The following is a 19,477-nucleotide window of genomic DNA, read 5'->3' as shown; positions in this document are numbered from 1 at the left end:
AGTAGATTCTGAGTTGAGAAGTAGGCGCAGTAGATTCCGAGTTGAGTCGTAGCCGCAGTAGATTCCGAGTTGAGTCGTAGCCGCAGTAGATTCTGAGTTGAATCGTAGCCGCAGTAGTTTCGGAGTTGAGTCGTAGCCGCAGTAGATTCCGAGTTGAGTCGTAGCCGCAGTAGATTCCGAGTTGAGTCGTAGCCGCAGTAGATTCTGAGTTGATTCGTAGCCGCAGTAGATTCCGAGTTGAGTCGTAGCCGCTGTAGATTCTGAGTTGAGTCTTAGCCGCAGTAGATTCCGAGTTGAGTCGTAGCCGCAGTAGATTCCGAGTTGAGTCGTAGCCGCAGTAGATTCCGAGTTGAGTCGTAGCCCCAGTAGATTCCGAGTTGAGTCGTAGCCGCAGTAGATTCCGAGTTAAGACGTAGGTGCAGTAGACTCCGAGTTGAGTCGTAGCCGCAGTAGATTCCGAGTTGAGTTGTAGCCGCAGTAGACTCCGAGTGAGTCGTAGCCGCAGTAGATACCGAGTTGAGTCGTAGCCGCAGTAGATTCGGAGTTGATTCGTAGCCGCAGCAGATTCTGAGTTGAGTCGTAGCCGCAGTTGAGTCCGAGTTGAGACGTAGCCGCAGTAGTTTCCGAGTTAAGACTTTGGTGCATTAGACTCTGAGTTGAGTCGCAGCCGCAGTAGATTCCGAGTAGAATCGTCGCCGCAGTAGATTCTGAGTTCAGTCGTAGCCGCAGTAGATTCTGAGGTGAGTCGTAGCCGCAGTAGATTTCGAGTTAAGACGTAGGTGCAGTAGATTCTGAGTTGAGTCGTAGCGGCAGTAAATTCAGACTTGAGTCGTATCCACAGTAGATTCCGAGTTGAGTCGTAGCCGCAGTAGATTCTGAGTTGAGTCGTAGCTGCAGTAGATTCCGTGTTGAGTTGTAGCCACAGTAGATTCTGAGTAGAGACGTAGCCGCAGTAGATTCCGAGTTAAGACGTAGCCGCAGTAGATTCCGAGTTGAGTTGTAGCCGCAGTAGATTCTGAGTTGAGTCGTAGCCGCAGTAGATTCCGAGTTGAGTTGTAGCCGCAGTAGATTCTGAGTTGAGACGTAGGCGCAGTAGATTCCGAGTTGAATCGTAGAAGCAGTTGATTCTGAGTTGAGTCGTAGCCGCAGTAGATTCCGAGTTGAGTCGTAGCCGCAGTAGATTCCGAGTTGAGTCGTAGCGGGAGTAGATTCCGAGTTGAGTCGTAGCCGCAGTAGATTCTGAGTTGAATCGTAGCCGCAGTAGTTTCGGAGTTGTGTCGTAGCGGGAGTAGATTCCGAGTTGAGTCGTACCGCAGTAGATTCCGAGTTGAGTCGTAGCCGCAGTAGATTCCGAGTTGAGTCGTAGCCGCAGTAGATTCTGACTTGAGTCGTAGCCACAGTAGTTTCCGAGTTGAGTTGTAGCCGCAGTAGATTCTGAGTTGAGACGTTACAGCAGTAGATTCTGAGTTGAGACGTAGCGGCAGTAAATTCTGACTCGAGTCGTATCCACAGTAGATTCCGAGTTGAGTCGTAGCCGCAGTAGATTCTGAGTTGAGTGATAGCCGCAGTAGATTCCGTGTTGAGTTGTAGCCACAGTAGATTCTGAGTAGAGACGTAGCCGCAGTAGATTCCGAGTTAAGACGTAGCCGCAGTAGATTCCGAGTTGAGTTGTAGCCGCAGTAGATTCTGAGTTGAGTCGTAGCCGCAGTAGATTCCGAGTTGAGTTGTAGCCGCAGTAGATTCTGAGTTGAGACGTAGTGGCAGTAGATTCTGAGTTGAGAAGTAGGCGCAGTAGATTCCGAGCTGAGTCGTAGCCGCAGTAGATTCCGAGTTGAGTCGTAGCCGCAGTAGATTCTGAGTTGAATCGTAGCCGCAGTAGTTTCGGAGTTGAGTCGTAGCCGCAGTAGATTCCGAGTTGAGTCGTAGCCGCAGTAGATTCCGAGTTGAATCGTAGAAGCAGTTGATTCTGAGTTGAGTCGTAGCCGCAGTAGATTCCGAGTTGAGTCGTAGCCGCTGTAGATTCTGAGTTGAGTCTTAGCCGCAGTAGATTCCGAGTTGAGTCGTAGCCGCAGTAGATTCTGAGTTGAGTCGTAGCCGCAGTAGATTCCGAGTTGAGTCCTAGCCCCAGTAGATTCCGAGTTGAGTCGTAGCCGCAGTAGATTCCGAGTTAAGACGTAGGTGCAGTAGACTCCGAGTTGAGTCGTAGCCGCAGTAGCTTACGAGTTGAGTTGTAGCCGCAGTAGACTCCGAGTTGAGTCGTAGCCGCAGTAGATACCGAGTTGAGACGTAGCCGCAGTAGATTCGGAGTTGATTCGTAGCCGCAGCAGATTCTGAGTTGAGTCGTAGCCGCAGTTGAGTCCGAGTTGAGACGTAGCCGCAGTAGTTTCCTAGTTAAGACTTTGGTGCATTAGACTCTGAGTTGAGTCGTAGCCGCAGTAGATTCCGAGTAGAATCGTCGCCGCAGTAGATTCTGAGTTCAGTCGTAGCCGCAGTAGATTCTGAGGTGAGTCGTAGCCGCAGTAGATTTCGAGTTAAGAAGTAGGTGCAGTAGATTCTGAGTTGAGTCGTAGCGGTAGTAAATTCAGACTTGAGTCGTATCCACAGTAGATTCCGTGTTGAGTCGTAGCCGCAGTAGATTCTGAGTTGAGTCGTAGCTGCAGTAGATTCCGTGTTGAGTTGTAGCCACAGTAGATTCTGAGTAGAGACGTAGCCGCAGTAGATTCCGAGTTAAGACGTAGCCGCAGTACATTCCGAGTTGAGTTGTAGCCGCAGTAGATTCTGAGTTGAGTCGTAGCCGCAGTAGATTCCGAGTTGAGTTGTAGCCGCAGTAGATTCTGAGTTGAGACGTAGGCGCAGTAGATTCCGAGTTGAATCGTAGAAGCAGTTGATTCTGAGTTGAGTCGTAGCCGCAGTAGATTCCGAGTTGAGTCGTAGCCGCAGTAGATTCCGAGTTGAGTCGTAGCGGGAGTAGATTCCGAGTTGAGTCGTAGCCGCACTAGATTCTGAGTTGAATCGTAGCCGCAGTAGTTTCGGAGTTGAGTCGTAGCGGGAGTAGATTCCGAGTTGAGTCATAGCCGCAGTAGATTCCGAGTTGAGTCGTAGCCGCAGTAGATTCCGAGTTGAGTCGTAGCCGCAGTAGATTCTGAGTTGATTCGTAGCCGCAGTAGATTCCAAGTTGAGTCGTAGCCGCAGTAGATTCCGAGTTGAGTTGTAGCCGCAGTAGATTCTGAGTTGAGACGTAGGCGCTGTAGATTTCGAGTTGAGTCGTAGCCGCAGTAGATTCTGAGTTGAGTCGTAGCCGCAGTTGATTCCGAGTTGAGACGTAGCTGCAGTAGTTTCCGAGTTAAGCGAGTTAAGACGTAGGTGCAGTAGACTCCGAGTTGAGTCGTAGCCGCAGTTGATTCCGAGTTAAGACGTAGGTGCAGTAGACTCCGAGTTCAGTCGTAGCCGCAGTAGATTCCAAGTTAAGTCGTAGCCGCAGTAGATTCCGAGTTGAGTCGTAGCCGCAGTAGATTCCGAGTTGAGTCGTAGGTGCAGTAGATTCTGATTTGAGTCGTAGCCGCAGTAGACTCCGAGTTGAGTCGTAGCCGCAGTAGATTCCAAGTTAAGTCGTAGCCGCAGTTGATTCCGAGTTGAGTCGTAGCCGCAGTAGATTCCGAGTAGAGTCGTAGGTGCAGTAGATTCTGATTTGAGTCGTAGCCGCAGTAGATTCCGAGTTGAGTCGTAGCCGCAGTAGATTCTGAGTTGAGTCGTAGCCGCAGTAGATTCCGAGTTGAGTCGTAGCCGCAGTAGATTCCGAGTGAAGACGTAGGTGCAGTAGACTCCGAGTTGAGTCGTAGCCGCAGTAGATTCCGAGTTGAGTTGTAGCCGCAGTAGATTCTGAGTTGAGTCGTAGCCGCAGTAGATTCCGAGTTGAGTCGTAGCCGCAGTTGATTTTGAGTTGAGACGTAGCCGCAGTAGATTCCGAGTTGAGTCGTAGCCGCAGTAGATTCTGATTTGAGTCGTAGCCGCAGTAGATTCCGAGTAGAGTCGTAGCCGCAGTAGATTCTGAGTTGAGTCGTAGCCGCAGTAGATTCCGAGTTGAGTCGTAGCCGCAGTAGATTCAGAGTTGAGTCGTAGCCGCAGTAGATTCTGAGTTGAATCGTAGCCGCAATAGTTTCGGAGTTGAGTCGTAGCCGCAGTAGATTCCGAGTTGAGTCGTAGCCGCAGTAGATTCCGAGTTGAGTCGTAGACGCAGTAGATTCTGAGTTGAGTCGTAGCTGCAGTAGATTCCGTGTTGAGTTGTAGCCACAGTAGATTCTGAGTAGAGACGTAGCCGCAGTAGATTCTGAGTTGAATCGTAGCCGCAATAGTTTCGGAGTTGAGTCGTAGCCGCAGTAGATTCCGAGTTGAGTCGTATCCACAGTAGATTCCGAGTTGAGTCGCAGCTGCAGTAGATTCCGTGTTGAGTTGTAGCCACAGTAGATTCTGAGTAGAGACGTAGCCGCAGTAGATTCCGAGTTAAGACGTAGCCGCAGTAGATTCCGAGTTGAGTTGTAGCCGCAGTAGATTCTGAGTTGAGTCGTAGCCGCAGTGGATTCCGAGTTGAGTTGTAGCCGTAGTAGATTCTGAGTTGAGACGTAGGCGCAGTAGATTCCGAGTTGAATCGTAGAAGCAGTTGATTCTGAGTTGAGTCGTAGCCGCAGTAGATTCCGAGTTGAGTCGTAGCCGCAGTAGATTCCGAGTTGAGTCGTAGCGGGAGTAGATTCCGAGTTGAGTCGTAGCCGCAGTAGATTCTGAGTTGAATCGTAGCCGCAGTAGATTCTGAGTTGAGTCGTAGCCGCAGTAGATTCCGAGTTGAGTCGTAGCCGCAGTAGATTCCGAGTAAAGACGTAGGTGCAGTAGACTCCGAGTTGAGTCGTAGCCGCAGTAGATTCCGAGTTGAGTTGTAGCCGCAGTAGATTCTGAGTTGAGTCGTAGCCGCAGTAGATTCCGAGTTGAGTCGTAGCCGCAGTTGATTTTGAGTTGAGTCGTAGCCGCAGTAGATTCCGAGTTGAGTCGTAGCCGCAGTAGATTCTGATTTGAGTCGTAGCCGCTGTAGATTCCGAGTTAAGACGTAGCCGCAGTAGATTCCGAGTTGAGTTGTAGCCGGAGTAGATTCTGAGTTGAGTCGTAGCCGCAGTGGATTCCGAGTTGAGTTGTAGCCGTAGTAGATTCTGAGTTGAGACGTAGGCGCAGTAGATTCCGAGTTGAATCGTAGAAGCAGTTGATTCTGAGTTGAGTCGTAGCCGCAGTAGATTCCGAGTTGAGTCGTAGCCGCAGTAGATTCCGAGTTGAGTCGTAGCGGGAGTAGATTCCGAGTTGAGTCGTAGCCGCAGTAGATTCCGAGTTGAATCGTAGCCGCAGTAGATTCTGAGTTGAGTCGTAGCCGCAGTAGATTCCGAGTTGAGTCGTAGCCGCAGTAGATTCCGAGTAAAGACGTAGGTGCAGTAGACTCCGAGTTGAGTCGTAGCCGCAGTAGATTCCGAGTTGAGTTGTAGCCGCAGTAGATTCTGAGTTGAGTCGTAGCCGCAGTAGATTCCGAGTTGAGTCGTAGCCGCAGTTGATTTTGAGTTGAGTCGTAGCCGCAGTAGATTCCGAGTTGAGTCGTAGCCGCAGTAGATTCTGATTTGAGTCGTAGCCGCTGTAGATTCCGAGTAGAGTCGTAGCCGCAGTAGATTCTGAGTTGAGTCGTAGCCGCAGTAGATTCCGAGTTGAGTCGTAGCCGCAGTAGATTCAGAGTTGAGTCGTAGCCGCAGTAGATTCTGAGTTGAATCGTAGCCGCAATAGTTTCGGAGTTGAGTCGTAGCCGCAGTAGATTCCGAGTTGAGTCTTAGCCGCAGTAGATTCCGAGTCGAGTCGTAGCCGCAGTAGATTCCGAGTTGAATCGTAGAAGCAGTTGATTCTGAGTTGAGTCGTAGCCGCAGTAGATTCCGAGTTGAGTCGTAGCGGGAGTAGATTCCGAGTTGAGTCGTAGCCGCAGTAGATTCTGAGTTGAATCGTAGCCGCAGTAGTTTCGGAGTTGTGTCGTAGCGGGAGTAGATTCCGAGTTGAGTCGTACCGCAGTAGATTCCGAGTTGAGTCGTAGCCGCAGTAGATTCCGAGTTGAGTCGTAGCCGCAGTAGATTCTGACTTGAGTCGTAGCCACAGTAGTTTCCGAGTTGAGTTGTAGCCGCAGTAGATTCTGAGTTGAGACGTTACAGCAGTAGATTCTGAGTTGAGACGTAGCGGCAGTAAATTCTGACTCGAGTCGTATCCACAGTAGATTCCGAGTTGAGTCGTAGCCGCAGTAGATTCTGAGTTGAGTGATAGCCGCAGTAGATTCCGTGTTGAGTTGTAGCCACAGTAGATTCTGAGTAGAGACGTAGCCGCAGTAGATTCCGAGTTAAGACGTAGCCGCAGTAGATTCCGAGTTGAGTTGTAGCCGCAGTAGATTCTGAGTTGAGTCGTAGCCGCAGTAGATTCCGAGTTGAGTTGTAGCCGCAGTAGATTCTGAGTTGAGACGTAGTGGCAGTAGATTCTGAGTTGAGAAGTAGGCGCAGTAGATTCCGAGCTGAGTCGTAGCCGCAGTAGATTCCGAGTTGAGTCGTAGCCGCAGTAGATTCTGAGTTGAATCGTAGCCGCAGTAGTTTCGGAGTTGAGTCGTAGCCGCAGTAGATTCCGAGTTGAGTCGTAGCCGCAGTAGATTCCGAGTTGAGTCGTAGCCGCAGTAGATTCTGAGTTGATTCGTAGCCGCAGTAGATTCCGAGTTGAGTCGTAGCCGCTGTAGATTCTGAGTTGAGTCTTAGCCGCAGTAGATTCCGAGTTGAGTCGTAGCCGCAGTAGATTCTGAGTTGAGTCGTAGCCGCAGTAGATTCCGAGTTGAGTCCTAGCCCCAGTAGATTCCGAGTTGAGTCGTAGCCGCAGTAGATTCCGAGTTAAGACGTAGGTGCAGTAGACTCCGAGTTGAGTCGTAGCCGCAGTAGCTTACGAGTTGAGTTGTAGCCGCAGTAGACTCCGAGTTGAGTCGTAGCCGCAGTAGATACCGAGTTGAGACGTAGCCGCAGTAGATTCGGAGTTGATTCGTAGCCGCAGCAGATTCTGAGTTGAGTCGTAGCCGCAGTTGAGTCCGAGTTGAGACGTAGCCGCAGTAGTTTCCTAGTTAAGACTTTGGTGCATTAGACTCTGAGTTGAGTCGTAGCCACAGTAGATTCCGAGTAGAATCGTCGCCGCAGTAGATTCTGAGTTCAGTCGTAGCCGCAGTAGATTCTGAGGTGAGTCGTAGCCGCAGTAGATTTCGAGTTAAGAAGTAGGTGCAGTAGATTCTGAGTTGAGTCGTAGCGGTAGTAAATTCAGACTTGAGTCGTATCCACAGTAGATTCCGAGTTGAGTCGTAGCCGCAGTAGATTCTGAGTTGAGTCGTAGCTGCAGTAGATTCCGTGTTGAGTTGTAGCCACAGTAGATTTAGAGTAGAGACGTAGCCGCAGTAGATTCCGAGTTAAGACGTAGCCGCAGTACATTCCGAGTTGAGTTGTAGCCGCAGTAGATTCTGAGTTGAGTCGTAGCCGCAGTAGATTCCGAGTTGAGTTGTAGCCGCAGTAGATTCTGAGTTGAGACGTAGGCGCAGTAGATTCCGAGTTGAATCGTAGAAGCAGTTGATTATGAGTTGAGTCGTAGCCGCAGTAGATTCCGAGTTGAGTCGTAGCCGCAGTAGATTCCGAGTTGAGTCGTAGCGGGAGTAGATTCCGAGTTGAGTCGTAGCCGCACTAGATTCTGAGTTGAATCGTAGCCGCAGTAGTTTCGGAGTTGAGTCGTAGCGGGAGTAGATTCCGAGTTGAGTCATAGCCGCAGTAGATTCCGAGTTGAGTCGTAGCCGCAGTAGATTCCGAGTTGAGTCGTAGCCGCAGTAGATTCTGAGTTGATTCGTAGCCGCAGTAGATTCCAAGTTGAGTCGTAGCCGCAGTAGATTCCGAGTTGAGTTGTAGCCGCAGTAGATTCTGAGTTGAGACGTAGGCGCTGTAGATTTCGAGTTGAGTCGTAGCCGCAGTAGATTCTGAGTTGAGTCGTAGCCGCAGTTGATTCCGAGTTGAGACGTAGCTGCAGTAGTTTCCGAGTTAAGCGAGTTAAGACGTAGGTGCAGTAGACTCCGAGTTGAGTCGTAGCCGCAGTTGATTCCGAGTTAAGACGTAGGTGCAGTAGACTCCGAGTTCAGTCGTAGCCGCAGTAGATTCCAAGTTAAGTCGTAGCCGCAGTAGATTCCGAGTTGAGTCGTAGCCGCAGTAGATTCCGAGTTGAGTCGTAGGTGCAGTAGATTCTGATTTGAGTCGTAGCCGCAGTAGACTCCGAGTTGAGTCGTAGCCGCAGTAGATTCCAAGTTAAGTCGTAGCCGCAGTTGATTCCGAGTTGAGTCGTAGCCGCAGTAGATTCCGAGTAGAGTCGTAGGTGCAGTAGATTCTGATTTGAGTCGTAGCCGCAGTAGATTCCGAGTTGAGTCGTAGCCGCAGTAGATTCTGAGTTGAGTCGTAGCCGCAGTAGATTCCGAGTTGAGTCGTAGCCGCAGTAGATTCCGAGTGAAGACGTAGGTGCAGTAGACTCCGAGTTGAGTCGTAGCCGCAGTAGATTCCGAGTTGAGTTGTAGCCGCAGTAGATTCTGAGTTGAGTCGTAGCCGCAGTAGATTCCGAGTTGAGTCGTAGCCGCAGTTGATTTTGAGTTGAGACGTAGCCGCAGTAGATTCCGAGTTGAGACGTAGCAGAAGTAGATTCCGAGTTGAGTCGTAGCCGCAGTAGATTCTGACTTGAGTCGTAGCCACAGCAGTTTCCGAGTTGAGTTGTAGCCGCAGTAGATTCTGAGTTGAGACGTTACAGCAGTAGATTCTGAGTTGAGACGTAGCGGCAGTAAATTCTGACTCGAGTCGTATCCACAGTAGATTCCGAGTTGAGTCGTAGCCGCAGTAGATTCTGAGTTGAGTGATAGCCGCAGTAGATTCCGTGTTGAGTTGTAGCCACAGTAGATTCTGAGTAGAGACGTAGCCGCAGTAGATTCCGAGTTAAGACGTAGCCGCAGTAGATTCCGAGTTGAGTTGTAGCCGCAGTAGATTCTGAGTTGAGTCGTAGCCGCAGTAGATTCCGAGTTGAGTTGTAGCCGCAGTAGATTCTGAGTTGAGACGTAGTGGCAGTAGATTCTGAGTTGAGAAGTAGGCGCAGTAGATTCCGAGCTGAGTCGTAGCCGCAGTAGATTCCGAGTTGAGTCGTAGCCGCAGTAGATTCTGAGTTGAATCGTAGCCGCAGTAGTTTCGGAGTTGAGTCGTAGCCGCAGTAGATTCCGAGTTGAGTCGTAGCCGCAGTAGATTCCGAGTTGAGTCGTAGCCGCAGTAGATTCTGAGTTGATTCGTAGCCGCAGTAGATTCCGAGTTGAGTCGTAGCCGCTGTAGATTCTGAGTTGAGTCTTAGCCGCAGTAGATTCCGAGTTGAGTCGTAGCCGCAGTAGATTCTGAGTTGAGTCGTAGCCGCAGTAGATTCCGAGTTGAGTCCTAGCCCCAGTAGATTCCGAGTTGAGTCGTAGCCGCAGTAGATTCCGAGTTAAGACGTAGGTGCAGTAGACTCCGAGTTGAGTCGTAGCCGCAGTAGCTTACGAGTTGAGTTGTAGCCGCAGTAGACTCCGAGTTGAGTCGTAGCCGCAGTAGATACCGAGTTGAGACGTAGCCGCAGTAGATTCGGAGTTGATTCGTAGCCGCAGCAGATTCTGAGTTGAGTCGTAGCCGCAGTTGAGTCCGAGTTGAGACGTAGCCGCAGTAGTTTCCTAGTTAAGACTTTGGTGCATTAGACTCTGAGTTGAGTCGTAGCCACAGTAGATTCCGAGTAGAATCGTCGCCGCAGTAGATTCTGAGTTCAGTCGTAGCCGCAGTAGATTCTGAGGTGAGTCGTAGCCGCAGTAGATTTCGAGTTAAGAAGTAGGTGCAGTAGATTCTGAGTTGAGTCGTAGCGGTAGTAAATTCAGACTTGAGTCGTATCCACAGTAGATTCCGAGTTGAGTCGTAGCCGCAGTAGATTCTGAGTTGAGTCGTAGCTGCAGTAGATTCCGTGTTGAGTTGTAGCCACAGTAGATTTAGAGTAGAGACGTAGCCGCAGTAGATTCCGAGTTAAGACGTAGCCGCAGTACATTCCGAGTTGAGTTGTAGCCGCAGTAGATTCTGAGTTGAGTCGTAGCCGCAGTAGATTCCGAGTTGAGTTGTAGCCGCAGTAGATTCTGAGTTGAGACGTAGGCGCAGTAGATTCCGAGTTGAATCGTAGAAGCAGTTGATTCTGAGTTGAGTCGTAGCCGCAGTAGATTCCGAGTTGAGTCGTAGCCGCAGTAGATTCCGAGTTGAGTCGTAGCGGGAGTAGATTCCGAGTTGAGTCGTAGCCGCACTAGATTCTGAGTTGAATCGTAGCCGCAGTAGTTTCGGAGTTGAGTCGTAGCGGGAGTAGATTCCGAGTTGAGTCATAGCCGCAGTAGATTCCGAGTTGAGTCGTAGCCGCAGTAGATTCCGAGTTGAGTCGTAGCCGCAGTAGATTCTGAGTTGATTCGTAGCCGCAGTAGATTCCAAGTTGAGTCGTAGCCGCAGTAGATTCCGAGTTGAGTTGTAGCCGCAGTAGATTCTGAGTTGAGACGTAGGCGCTGTAGATTTCGAGTTGAGTCGTAGCCGCAGTAGATTCTGAGTTGAGTCGTAGCCGCAGTTGATTCCGAGTTGAGACGTAGCTGCAGTAGTTTCCGAGTTAAGCGAGTTAAGACGTAGGTGCAGTAGACTCCGAGTTGAGTCGTAGCCGCAGTTGATTCCGAGTTAAGACGTAGGTGCAGTAGACTCCGAGTTCAGTCGTAGCCGCAGTAGATTCCAAGTTAAGTCGTAGCCGCAGTAGATTCCGAGTTGAGTCGTAGCCGCAGTAGATTCCGAGTTGAGTCGTAGGTGCAGTAGATTCTGATTTGAGTCGTAGCCGCAGTAGACTCCGAGTTGAGTCGTAGCCGCAGTAGATTCCAAGTTAAGTCGTAGCCGCAGTTGATTCCGAGTTGAGTCGTAGCCGCAGTAGATTCCGAGTAGAGTCGTAGGTGCAGTAGATTCTGATTTGAGTCGTAGCCGCAGTAGATTCCGAGTTGAGTCGTAGCCGCAGTAGATTCTGAGTTGAGTCGTAGCCGCAGTAGATTCCGAGTTGAGTCGTAGCCGCAGTAGATTCCGAGTGAAGACGTAGGTGCAGTAGACTCCGAGTTGAGTCGTAGCCGCAGTAGATTCCGAGTTGAGTTGTAGCCGCAGTAGATTCTGAGTTGAGTCGTAGCCGCAGTAGATTCCGAGTTGAGTCGTAGCCGCAGTTGATTTTGAGTTGAGACGTAGCCGCAGTAGATTCCGAGTTGAGTCGTAGCCGCAGTAGATTCTGATTTGAGTCGTAGCCGCAGTAGATTCCGAGTAGAGTCGTAGCCGCAGTAGATTCTGAGTTGAGTCGTAGCCGCAGTAGATTCCGAGTTGAGTCGTAGCCGCAGTAGATTCAGAGTTGAGTCGTAGCCGCAGTAGATTCTGAGTTGAATCGTAGCCGCAATAGTTTCGGAGTTGAGTCGTAGCCGCAGTAGATTCCGAGTTGAGTCGTAGCCGCAGTAGATTCCGAGTTGAGTCGTAGACGCAGTAGATTCTGAGTTGAGTCGTAGCTGCAGTAGATTCCGTGTTGAGTTGTAGCCACAGTAGATTCTGAGTAGAGACGTAGCCGCAGTAGATTCTGAGTTGAATCGTAGCCGCAATAGTTTCGGAGTTGAGTCGTAGCCGCAGTAGATTCCGAGTTGAGTCGTATCCACAGTAGATTCCGAGTTGAGTCGTAGCTGCAGTAGATTCCGTGTTGAGTTGTAGCCACAGTAGATTCTGAGTAGAGACGTAGCCGCAGTAGATTCCGAGTTAAGACGTAGCCGCAGTAGATTCCGAGTTGAGTTGTAGCCGCAGTAGATTCTGAGTTGAGTCGTAGCCGCAGTGGATTCCGAGTTGAGTTGTAGCCGTAGTAGATTCTGAGTTGAGACGTAGGCGCAGTAGATTCCGAGTTGAATCGTAGAAGCAGTTGATTCTGAGTTGAGTCGTAGCCGCAGTAGATTCCGAGTTGAGTCGTAGCCGCAGTAGATTCCGAGTTGAGTCGTAGCGGGAGTAGATTCCGAGTTGAGTCGTAGCCGCAGTAGATTCTGAGTTGAATCGTAGCCGCAGTAGATTCTGAGTTGAGTCGTAGCCGCAGTAGATTCCGAGTTGAGTCGTAGCCGCAGTAGATTCCGAGTAAAGACGTAGGTGCAGTAGACTCCGAGTTGAGTCGTAGCCGCAGTAGATTCCGAGTTGAGTTGTAGCCGCAGTAGATTCTGAGTTGAGTCGTAGCCGCAGTAGATTCCGAGTTGAGTCGTAGCCGCAGTTGATTTTGAGTTGAGTCGTAGCCGCAGTAGATTCCGAGTTGAGTCGTAGCCGCAGTAGATTCTGATTTGAGTCGTAGCCGCTGTAGATTCCGAGTAGAGTCGTAGCCGCAGTAGATTCTGAGTTGAGTCGTAGCCGCAGTAGATTCCGAGTTGAGTCGTAGCCGCAGTAGATTCAGAGTTGAGTCGTAGCCGCAGTAGATTCTGAGTTGAATCGTAGCCGCAATAGTTTCGGAGTTGAGTCGTAGCCGCAGTAGATTCCGAGTTGAGTCTTAGCCGCAGTAGATTCCGAGTCGAGTCGTAGCCGCAGTAGATTCCGAGTTGAGTCGTAGCCGCAGTAGATTCTGAGTTGAGTCGTAGCCGCAGTTGATTCCGAGTTGAGACGTAGCTGCAGTAGTTTCCGAGTTAAGACGTAGGTGCAGTAGACTCCGAGTTGAGTTGTAGCCGTAGTAGATTTCGAGTTAAGATGGAGGTGCAGTAGACTCCGAGTTGAGTCGTAGCCGCAGTAGATTCCAAGTTAAGTCGTAGCCGCAGTTGATTCCGAGTTGAGTCGTAGCCGCAGTAGATTCCGAGTAGAGTCGTAGGTGCAGTAGATTCTGATTTGAGTCGTAGCCGCAGTAGATTCCGAGTTGAGTCGTAGCCGCAGTAGATTCTGAGTTGAGTCGTAGCCGCAGTAGATTCCGAGTTGAGTCGTAGCCGCAGTAGATTCCGAGTGAAGACGTAGGTGCAGTAGACTCCGAGTTGAGTCGTAGCCGCAGTAGATTCCGAGTTGAGTTGTAGCCGCAGTAGATTCTGAGTTGAGTCGTAGCCGCAGTAGATTCCGAGTTGAGTCGTAGCCGCAGTTGATTTTGAGTTGAGACGTAGCCGCAGTAGATTCCGAGTTGAGTCGTAGCCGCAGTAGATTCTGATTTGAGTCGTAGCCGCAGTAGATTCCGAGTAGAGTCGTAGCCGCAGTAGATTCTGAGTTGAGTCGTAGCCGCAGTAGATTCCGAGTTGAGTCGTAGCCGCAGTAGATTCAGAGTTGAGTCGTAGCCGCAGTAGATTCTGAGTTGAATCGTAGCCGCAATAGTTTCGGAGTTGAGTCGTAGCCGCAGTAGATTCCGAGTTGAGTCGTAGCCGCAGTAGATTCTGAGTTGAGTCGTAGCCGCAGTTGAGTCCGAGTTGAGACGTAGCCGCAGTAGTTTCCGAGTTAAGACTTAGGTGCAGTAGACTCTGAGTTGAGTCGTAGCCGCAGTAGATTCCGAGTTAAGACGTAGGTGCAGTAGATTCTGAGTTGAGTCGTAGCCGCAGTAGATTCCGAGTTGAGTCGTCGCCGCAGTAGATTCTGAGTTGAGACGTTACAGCAGTAGATTCTGAGTTGAGACGTAGCGGCAGTAAATTCTGACTCGAGTCGTATCCACAGTAGATTCCGAGTTGAGTCGTATCCGCAGTAGATTCTGAGTTGAGTCATAGCCGCAGTAGATTCCGTGTTGAGTTGTAGCCACAGTAGATTCTGAGTAGAGACGTAGCCGCAGTAGATTCCGAGTTAAGACGTAGCCGCAGTAGATTCCGAGTTGAGTTGTAGCCGCAGTAGATTCTGAGTTGAGTCGTAGCCGCAGTAGATTCTGAGTTGAGTTGTAGCCGCAGTAGATTCTGAGTTGAGACGTAGTGGCAGTAGATTCTGAGTTGAGAAGTAGGCGCAGTAGATTCCGAGTTGAGTCGTAGCCGCAGTAGATTCCGAGTTGAGTCGTAGCCGCAGTAGATTCTGAGTTGAATCGTAGCCGCAGTAGTTTCGGAGTTGAGTCGTAGCCGCAGTAGATTCCGAGTTGAGTCGTAGCCGCAGTAGATTCCGAGTTGAGTCGTAGCCGCAGTAGATTCTGAGTTGATTCGTAGCCGCAGTAGATTCCGAGTTGAGTCGTAGCCGCTGTAGATTCTGAGTTGAGTCTTAGCCGCAGTAGATTCCGAGTTGAGTCGTAGCCGCAGTAGATTCCGAGTTGAGTCGTAGCCGCAGTAGATTCCGAGTTGAGTCGTAGCCGCAGTAGATTCCGAGTTAAGACGTAGGAGCAGTAGACTCCGAGTTGAGTCGTAGCCGCAGTAGATTACGAGTTGAGTTGTAGCCGCAGTAGACTCCGAGTTGATTCGTAGCCGCAGTAGATACCGAGTTGAGTCGTAGCCGCAGTAGATTCGGAGTTGATTCGTAGCCGCAGCAGATTCTGAGTTGAGTCGTAGCCGCAGTTGAGTCCGAGTTGAGACCTAGCCGCAGTAGTTTCCGAGTTAAGACTTTGGTGCATTAGACTCTGAGTTGAGTCGTAGCCGCAGTAGATTCCGAGTTAAGACGTAGGTGCAGTAGACTCCGAGTTGAGTCGTAGCTGCAGTAGATTCCGTGTTGAGTTGTAGCCACAGTAGATTCTGAGTAGAGACGTAGCCGCAGTAGATTCCGAGTTAAGACATAGCCGCAGTAGATTCCGAGTTGAGTTGTAGCCGCAGTAGATTCTGAGTTGAGTCGTAGCCGCAGTAGATTCCGAGTTGAGTTGTAGCCGCAGTAGATTCTGAGTTGAGACGTAGGCGCAGTAGATTCCGAGTTGAATCGTAGAAGCAGTTGATTCTGAGTTGAGTCGTAGCCGCAGTAGATTCCGAGTTGAGTCGTAGCCGCAGTAGATTCTGAGTTGAGTCGTAGCCGCAGTAGATTCCGAGTTGAGTCGTAGCGAGAGTAGATTCCGAGTTGAGTCGTAGCCGCAGTAGATTCTGAGTTGAATCGTAGCCGCAGTAGTTTCGGAGTTGAGTCGTAGCGGGAGTAGATTCCGAGTTGAGTCGTAGCCGCAGTAGATTCCGAGTTGAGTCGTAGCCGCAGTAGATTCCGAGTTGAGTCGTAGCCGCAGTAGATTCTGAGTTGATTCGTAGCCGCAGTAGATTCCAAGTTGAGTCGTAGCCGCAGTAGATTCTGAGTTGAGACGTAGGCGCAGTAGATTCCGAGTTGAGTCGTAGCCGCAGTAGATTCTGAGTTGAGTCGTAGCCGCAGTTGATTCTGAGGTGAGTCATAGCCGCAGTAGATTTCGAGTTAAGACGTAGGTGCAGTAGATTCTGAGTTGAGTCGTAGCCTCAGTAGATTCTGAGTTGAGACATAGCCGCAGTAGATTCTGAGTTGAGACGTAGCCGCAGTAGCTTCTGACTTGAGTCGTAGCCACAGTAGTTTCCGAGTTGAGTTGTAGCCGCAGTAGATTCTGAGTTGAGACGTTACAGCAGTAGATTCTGAGTTGAGACGTAGCGGCAGTAAATTCTGACTCGAGTCGTATCCACAGTAGATTCCGAGTTGAGTCGTAGCCGCAGTAGATTCTGAGTTGAGTCATAGCCGCAGTAGATTCCGTGTTGAGTTGTAGCCACAGTAGATTCTGAGTAGAGACGTAGCCGCAGTAGATTCCGAGTTAAGACGTAGCCGCAGTAGATTCCGAGTTGAGTCGTAGCCGCAGTAGATTCTGAGTTGATTCGTAGCCGCAGTAGATTCCGAGTTGAGTCGTAGCCGCTGTAGATTCTGAGTTGAGTCTTAGCCGCAGTAGATTCCGAGTTGAGTCGTAGCCGCAGTAGATTCCGAGTTGAGTCGTAGCCGCAGTAGATTCTGAGTTGAATCGTAGCCGCAGTAGTTTCGGAGTTGAGTCGTAGCCGCAGTAGATTCCGAGTTGAGTCGTAGCCGCAGTAGATTCCGAGTTGAGTCGTAGCCGCAGTAGATTCTGAGTTGATTCGTAGCCGCAGTAGATTCCGAGTTGAGTCGTAGCCGCTGTAGATTCTGAGTTGAGTCTTAGCCGCAGTAGATTCCGAGTTGAGTCGTAGCCGCAGTAGATTCCGAGTTGAGTCGTAGCCGCAGTAGATTCCGAGTTGAGTCGTAGCCCCAGTAGATTCCGAGTTGAGTCGTAGCCGCAGTAGATTCCGAGTTAAGACGTAGGTGCAGTAGACTCCGAGTTGAGTCGTAGCCGCAGTAGATTCCGAGTTGAGTTGTAGCCGCAGTAGACTCCGAGTGAGTCGTAGCCGCAGTAGATACCGAGTTGAGTCGTAGCCGCAGTAGATTCGGAGTTGATTCGTAGCCGCAGCAGATTCTGAGTTGAGTCGTAGCCGCAGTTGAGTCCGAGTTGAGACGTAGCCGCAGTAGTTTCCGAGTTAAGACTTTGGTGCATTAGACTCTGAGTTGAGTCGCAGCCGCAGTAGATTCCGAGTAGAATCGTCGCCGCAGTAGATTCTGAGTTCAGTCGTAGCCGCAGTAGATTCTGAGGTGAGTCGTAGCCGCAGTAGATTTCGAGTTAAGACGTAGGTGCAGTAGATTCTGAGTTGAGTCGTAGCGGCAGTAAATTCAGACTTGAGTCGTATCCACAGTAGATTCCGAGTTGAGTCGTAGCCGCAGTAGATTCTGAGTTGAGTCGTAGCTGCAGTAGATTCCGTGTTGAGTTGTAGCCACAGTAGATTCTGAGTAGAGACGTAGCCGCAGTAGATTCCGAGTTAAGACGTAGCCGCAGTAGATTCCGAGTTGAGTTGTAGCCGCAGTAGATTCTGAGTTGAGTCGTAGCCGCAGTAGATTCCGAGTTGAGTTGTAGCCGCAGTAGATTCTGAGTTGAGACGTAGGCGCAGTAGATTCCGAGTTGAATCGTAGAAGCAGTTGATTCTGAGTTGAGTCGTAGCCGCAGTAGATTCCGAGTTGAGTCGTAGCCGCAGTAGATTCCGAGTTGAGTCGTAGCGGGAGTAGATTCCGAGTTGAGTCGTAGCCGCAGTAGATTCTGAGTTGAATCGTAGCCGCAGTAGTTTCGGAGTTGTGTCGTAGCGGGAGTAGATTCCGAGTTGAGTCGTACCGCAGTAGATTCCGAGTTGAGTCGTAGCCGCAGTAGATTCCGAGTTGAGTCGTAGCCGCAGTAGATTCTGACTTGAGTCGTAGCCACAGTAGTTTCCGAGTTGAGTTGTAGCCGCAGTAGATTCTGAGTTGAGACGTTACAGCAGTAGATTCTGAGTTGAGACGTAGCGGCAGTAAATTCTGACTCGAGTCGTATCCACAGTAGATTCCGAGTTGAGTCGTAGCCGCAGTAGATTCTGAGTTGAGTGATAGCCGCAGTAGATTCCGTGTTGAGTTGTAGCCACAGTAGATTCTGAGTAGAGACGTAGCCGCAGTAGATTCCGAGTTAAGACGTAGCCGCAGTAGATTCCGAGTTGAGTTGTAGCCGCAGTAGATTCTGAGTTGAGTCGTAGCTGCAGTAGATTCCGAGTTGAGTTGTAGCCGCAGTAGATTCTGAGTTGAGACGTAGTGGCAGTAGATTCTGAGTTGAGAAGTAGGCGCAGTAGATTCCGAGCTGAGTCGTAGCCGCAGTAGATTCCGAGTTGAGTCGTAGCCGCAGTAGATTCTGAGTTGAATCGTAGCCGCAGTAGTTTCGGAGTTGAGTCGTAGCCGCAGTAGATTCCGAGTTGAGTCGTAGCCGCAGTAGATTCCGAGTTGAGTCGTAGCCGCAGTAGATTCTGAGTTGATTCGTAGCCGCAGTAGATTCCGAGTTGAGTCGTAGCCGCTGTAGATTCTGAGTTGAGTCTTAGCCGCAGTAGATTCCGAGTTGAGTCGTAGCCGCAGTAGATTCTGAGTTGAGTCGTAGCCGCAGTAGATTCCGAGTTGAGTCCTAGCCCCAGTAGATTCCGAGTTGAGTCGTAGCCGCAGTAGATTCCGAGTTAAGACGTAGGTGCAGTAGACTCCGAGTTGAGTCGTAGCCGCAGTAGCTTACGAGTTGAGTTGTAGCCGCAGTAGACTCCGAGTTGAGTCGTAGCCGCAGTAGATACCGAGTTGAGACGTAGCCGCAGTAGATTCGGAGTTGATTCGTAGCCGCAGCAGATTCTGAGTTGAGTCGTAGCCGCAGTTGAGTCCGAGTTGAGACGTAGCCGCAGTAGTTTCCTAGTTAAGACTTTGGTGCATTAGACTCTGAGTTGAGTCGTAGCCGCAGTAGATTCCGAGTAGAATCGTCGCCGCAGTAGATTCTGAGTTCAGTCGTAGCCGCAGTAGATTCTGAGGTGAGTCGTAGCCGCAGTAGATTTCGAGTTAAGAAGTAGGTGCAGTAGATTCTGAGTTGAGTCGTAGCGGTAGTAAATTCAGACTTGAGTCGTATCCACAGTAGATTCCGAGTTGAGTCGTAGCCGCAGTAGATTCTGAGTTGAGTCGTAGCTGCAGTAGATTCCGTGTTGAGTTGTAGCCACAGTAGATTCTGAGTAGAGACGTAGCCGCAGTAGATTCCGAGTTAAGACGTAGCCGCAGTACATTCCGAGTTGAGTTGTAGCCGCAGCAGATTCTGAGTTGAGTCGTAGCCGCAGTAGATTCCGAGTTGAGTTGTAGCCGCAGTAGATTCTGAGTTGAGACGTAGGCGCAGTAGATTCCGAGTTGAATCGTAGAAGCAGTTGATTCTGAGTTGAGTCGTAGCCGCAGTAGATTCCGAGTTGAGTCGTAGCCGCAGTAGATTCCGAGTTGAGTCGTAGCGGGAGTAGATTCCGAGTTGAGTCGTAGCCGCACTAGATTCTGAGTTGAATCGTAGCCGCAGTAGTTTCGGAGTTGAGTCGTAGCGGGAGTAGATTCCGAGTTGAGTCATAGCCGCAGTAGATTCCGAGTTGAGTCGTAGCCGCAGTAGATTCCGAGTTGAGTCGTAGCCGCAGTAGATTCTGAGTTGATTCGTAGCCGCAGTAGATTCCAAGTTGAGTCGTAGCCGCAGTAGATTCCGAGTTGAGTTGTAGCCGCAGTAGATTCTGAGTTGAGACGTAGGCGCTGTAGATTTCGAGTTGAGTCGTAGCCGCAGTAGATTCTGAGTTGAGTCGTAGCCGCAGTTGATTCCGAGTTGAGACGTAGCTGCAGTAGTTTCCGAGTTAAGCGAGTTAAGACGTAGGTGCAGTAGACTCCGAGTTGAGTCGTAGCCGCAGTTGATTCCGAGTTAAGACGTAGGTGCAGTAGACTCCGAGTTCAGTCGTAGCCGCAGTAGATTCCAAGTTAAGTCGTAGCCGCAGTAGATTCCGAGTTGAGTCGTAGCCGCAGTAGATTCCGAGTTGAGTCGTAGGTGCAGTAGATTCTGATTTGAGTCGTAGCCGCAGTAGACTCCGAGT

The sequence above is a fragment of the Coturnix japonica genome, chromosome 20 (assembly GCF_054131305.1).
Source record: "Coturnix japonica strain WE chromosome 20, WE-NBRP24, whole genome shotgun sequence".
Taxonomy (NCBI): domain Eukaryota; kingdom Metazoa; phylum Chordata; class Aves; order Galliformes; family Phasianidae; genus Coturnix; species Coturnix japonica.
The sequence above is the reverse complement of the archived record's forward strand: the minus strand, read 5'-3'. Positions refer to the sequence as shown.